The sequence below is a fragment of the Perna viridis genome, chromosome 5 (assembly GCF_037379345.1).
Source record: "Perna viridis isolate PV_CMFRI_1.1 ecotype Kerala chromosome 5, ASM3737934v1, whole genome shotgun sequence".
Classification (NCBI taxonomy): domain Eukaryota; kingdom Metazoa; phylum Mollusca; class Bivalvia; order Mytilida; family Mytilidae; genus Perna; species Perna viridis.
Window position 1 is genome coordinate 3,108,072 of NC_142449.1, and position 5,618 is coordinate 3,113,689.

The following is a 5,618-nucleotide window of genomic DNA, read 5'->3' on the forward strand; positions in this document are numbered from 1 at the left end:
AATTGTTCTGTAAATAGAATTACCGAGGATTAAAACCAGAGTTGTGCCAGGCGGTTGTATGAAGTTGACAAATTTATTGATTTTATCACTGCGTTACCCTGTGACGCACACCTTACATTCCAAAGTTCTTCAGAACGCGGTTCCAGTTTCTATTATATTTGCCCTTAGGCCTATTAAATAAGTGACATTTGACTAATAGAAGTTTCTTCACGTTGCAATCTATTTTAGCAATTATTTTGGATTTAAACAAACCATGCAGACTTTTAAAAGTCATTTGACACCTTGCCATGCATGGAATTTAGTCGCAGACCATTTGTAGCCAGTAACTGTCACGCTAAATTCAGAAATTCATATTTCATGTTGTTTCTGCGTTTTCTATTTTTGATATCAAATGGCAAAGGGACAGCGACAATATATAGATTCAATCGGTTTCTATAATATTGAGCTAGGCCGCCGGGTCTTCGAGGAAATAAATATTGTTAAAAATTATGATCATACATGAAACTTGTTTCGAAATTCGACATAAAAAATATGCAGTCATGTCAGTCCACTACACGTTTGTTTTTTTAAAGAGCAGTATACGGTCTGCAATGGAGTGACCAACTTTCATAATGCTCTACGTCGAATTTCATCAAGACCAATACCATGCAATCATATTTTATATAAATCCATACCACAGTCATAGAAGCTACTAAAATATACCCCACTATAGAATTTGATATATACCCCTAACATAATTTTATATAAACCATACTAGATTCGTAGAACTTAATACATATACCCACACAAGAGAAATAATTTTACACATTCTCATATTGCACCCATACCATGTACATGTATCGGATTTTATATATACTATATTGGAGACACCAAATTTTATATATAGCCATACTAGAGGCATATAATTTTATAAATACCCATACTTTGCAGAGAAATGTAAATTTATAAATACCCAAATCGGAGTGAGTGAGGGTTTTTTTTTTATGTCCTTGCCTCCCCTGTCGGGTCTCGCACGGACGGCACCCAAATCGGATCTCATATAGTTTTGTATGTACCCAAATCGGACCCCATACAGTTTTATAATAACCAAAATCGGACCTCATACAATGGACATCGAATTTCATACACATCCATATCAGAAACACAAAAAGTTCTGTTAGCAATCTCAAATTTTCAATCGATTACGCCATCACGGGGACCTTATCTCTCTCGTACTTCTACAATTATATTATGCAGCATTGATAAAAAACTAGACTTACGTCGATGTCGCGTGAAAACATTTGATGTTTTATTATTATAAGTCACCCTAGATTTGGTGATTTATCTTCATCTCATTAACACAGAGCGCAATGAGTCGGAGTTAATGGACACTCCAGTCACACTGAAATTTGCTTCTCATCTGGTCTGATAGATAACGGAAGTTTTCGACTAAACTCTGTGGCAAACGCGACGACTCTGATTTTCACATTTTCAGTTTTCCTATGTTGTAACATTCCAGCACCTTTTAGTTCTTTTGTGTTTTTTTTTTTTTTTTAATAGAGCCATTTTATTGTATCCCATTTTGATGTAAAAAGTTCATTTGATGTCTTGTTTTCGGTTTTAATGTGTGTGCACGCGAATGTGTCACGGTGCGTAATGGTCTTGTGGATAAACATCCTTCAAGCACCTGGATGTTTGAGATGGAACAACTGCACCTTTGTTTTGTGTAATTTGTTAAGTAGCAAAGCCATGTTTTCAACGCGTTTTCCAGATTGTTTAAGGCAACGATCAGGTTGTCACATGGGTACAAACTGTGCCCTTTGGTGGCACACCTGTTTATTGGCAAAGTTAGATTGGCCTAGATGATTTTATATTTCCTTTATTCAATATTTGTATAAATCCCAGTCAGGAAAATTACCCGACTTTTTACTTAAACACTTCCCATGGGGAACTTATAGTGCCATTTCAACACCATTACATTGATTTTTTTTTCAAATAAACAATACTAAATTAAGATATATTTCAGACTTGTAACTACTGTTGAGAACGTCTAAAAAATTCTACCCGATTGTTATTGTGTCTTTTTTTGTATGTGTCCCGTATTTCTTCTTGTTTTCTTTTTTGTATTTTGTCATACCACTAGGAAAGGATTTATTTCTGTATCTGTTCGCATAATCTTTGATCACAGGAGCTGAGATTCATTTGCAAGATACACAGAGGCGCAAAAATCGACGCACAACTATTGTTTAAACAGTCTTAATAAGATATTATCCATGGCCATATACTAGTAGTAGATTTTTAGTATGTGTTCATGGATACAAAAAATTCCGACACTCGAAGGTTATTGGGTCGGTTAACAGCCATTTTCATGTATTTTAGGATTTGTTCTTTTTCTATTGGCATTTGGTTTCCCCGGGTGTCTTTCCTGTGATTTTTACCTTTCAACATTCAATGCTTAATGCATGTATAACAGTCTATTATCCACGTCTACGTGTTGTAAGTAAAGTATATATACATGTAATACCAAAATACCATACCAGTGGCGGTTTAGAAGGGGTGGAGACATTTGTCCCCATTAAAACTGGAATATAACAGTGTATACTTTTTGAAATCTTGATTTTATGCATTTTCACAAGAAAGAGCGGTATTTGCTGAGATTCTTTAATGTATCTTTATACGAATGCATGCACTATAAAAAAGCATATTTTATAACAACTAACATCAGTTCTATCGAATACACATACAAGTATCAAACATGGCATTAGAACACATGCACAAAGCATGCATAACCATATAAAAGGCAGTCACTGAAAATAAAAGTGAAAAAAATGAAACACACATGAATTGTACAAAGGTGTACTTAACAGCATACAGCAGCATTGTTTAAAAACACATAGGACACGCAAAATTATAAATGAAATCAAAAGTAAAAAAATATACATATCAGTAGAACCCAAATAATAAGCTTTAAGGGAAATACGTAGATATTCTGTAAGCGGAAACAGTGGAACCATGTTTCATGCCAGGACCGAGAGAGCTCCAGCATTGAGAAAACACTTCATCCAGTCTCTATCATCGCAATTCTTTTGAGGTGTAGATTTGTGAAGAAACACTTATACTTTTCTATATAATTTAATCTTATATAGTTGACGTATGATGAGCCCTTCCGGGCAAAAGGGCAATGCCTACAAGCTTAAATCGTTTTAGAATGTTTAGAAGCTGGAATATCTTTCTGCATGTATACTAAAGTAACCCTTTTGAGTCGTCAACATTTTTAAATAGTTGTTTTGAAAAGAAAGTAACAATTCTTGCATTTTATTTATCATCAACGAAACTAAAGCCGAATTGAATTTGAAAAAGTAGGATTAAATTGTCGTGATCAGGGCTACAAACTAGAGGCCACCAACAGCCCGAATGGCCAACCTGGTTCATTTTTCACCTTTCAAGGGCAGAACTTGTAAGAAGGAGGCGTCCCATAACTTCAACTTTTGTAGGCCTTATAGTTAAGATCAATTGAAAGTTTGTTGTCCTATTTTCAAGATATTAACTGAAAATTGCAAAAAAGGCAATTTTTCGCCTTTCGAGTGCAATACATCTAACAAGTTGACTTAACAAAGACGTCTGTGCGCTTTTTCACAAGGATCATTTCATCAATTGAAAGCTCGTATCTATTCAGGTTTTCAAGATGTCGTCTAAAAACTACAAAAAACCTTATTTTCAATAACTCTAACAAGGATTCAACCCAATGACAAATTTTTGTAGGGCTCTCCAAGCAAAAGAAGGAATCACATTTAATTTCTGGTACCTCGTTTAGTTTTTGAGATATATTAAGAAATTGGTGACTTAAACCCTGTTGTCTAAAAAGCAACAGCGGCCATGTTTTACGCTTGATCTATATAGGCGACATAATTTTCAAAGAAGATACTTAAAGGATGCATGTGACCAAAATTTTGTAATAATCCACAGAGTGGTTTCAGATGAGGTTTTTAAACGACAGACATCGCACGCAAAGTAATGGCAATAGCTCGGAGTCTTTATCTAGGTGAGCCAAAAAGGGCACAACTATCAAGAGATTCATATTGTACAACTGAAATTCATATCATTGGTGAATTCATTAAATAGAAAGGCTCCCAATAAAGACCATTGGAGTACTCCTTGATTGGATGTCAACCCAACTGGTATTAAATGAATCTGACTTTATCAAGGGGCATGGATACACCGTATGTTGAATGTTTGACGGTGAAGGCACTAAAATGACAAGACTGATGCCAAATACATAATAGGTAAGCTTTAAGTTTCCATGACCCTTTAAAGATTATTTGAAAAACTGCCTGGAGAGAAATGTTCCTCTTGTGTAAAGGTGTTGTAGAAGAAAGAAATACTGTATATCAATATAATTTGCACCAAAATTTGATATATTATTTCTGGTACCATTCTAGAAAGTAATTTTTCATAGTTTATTTTACTGCTTTACCCCTTTATTTTGATCTCAGTGATATTTCTCCCACAACCTTAGTTGTTAATGAATTTAGAAAATTACCTTTTTAGTGTATAGCAAATGAATGTTACATATTCATAAATTGCAATGTTTTTTTTTTCAAGATTTTCAGTTATTGTAGGTGCATATTTGTCTGGGACACTTATTTCCTGCTTGACAAATGTTTGCTGGTATTTTTATTTTCAACATGTCTTCACTTCAAACTTTTGACATCTGAATTTATACTTCAATATTTGGTGCAGTCTTTACCAGATCTCTATATTTGACTGAAATTAAAGTTATGACAGTAGTTTGCTCAGATACCAACAACATAATACATGTTCTTTTTTAATGTAGTACGAGTTGCTTATTTACTTTTGTTACTTTGTATGTATTATTTTGGTTATTTTATGTTCTTTGTCGTATGTGTCTGTTTTCATGTCTGATTTGTCCCTGGATTGCATTTTTTTTATTTCCACTAGAATCTTGGTTCCTTTGATTACTCCAATAGGACCTCATAAAATGCTGCAACAGAAACTCCATAAAAATATTAAAGAACCTTACATACCCCACACATCCCAATGTTGGATACTCAAGTAAATTTGTTCATAAGAGAAATACATGTAGAAGAAACCCCGATAAAAAAAGGAATAAGAGTGTTTTTTTCAGGCTTTAGACCTTTATCTTCTAACTAAATTCTGTTACTCAAAATGGTAGTTTCAAACTCCAGACTGATTTCTTTGAGTTTTAGTTCGTCCAAAGTAAATATTGTAGCGGAATAAAATATACACTTAACCTGCAACTTATCATGGTAAACTTACACACCAAAAAATTGTGTCATAATCTGCAAGTGTTTACAAAGAAGTCCAAAAAACAGTTGTTTCTGTGAATTTAGCTAAGTTCAAGGCCCGTAATTACAGCAAAAATCATCGGAGCGGAACGAAAATTTAACTTGACCTGCAACTTATCATGGTGAACTTAAATACCAAAAATCATGTCAATATCAGCAAGCGTTTAACAAAAAAGTCAGGAAAACTAAAGATGGACTGACAGATGTGTTAAAATCATTATACCCCACCATCTAAATCATCATCACCTCTCTAACTGTCAAAAGAGCCTATGTCAGTGATATCCTTTTTAAACATGACAAATGAAGTATCTC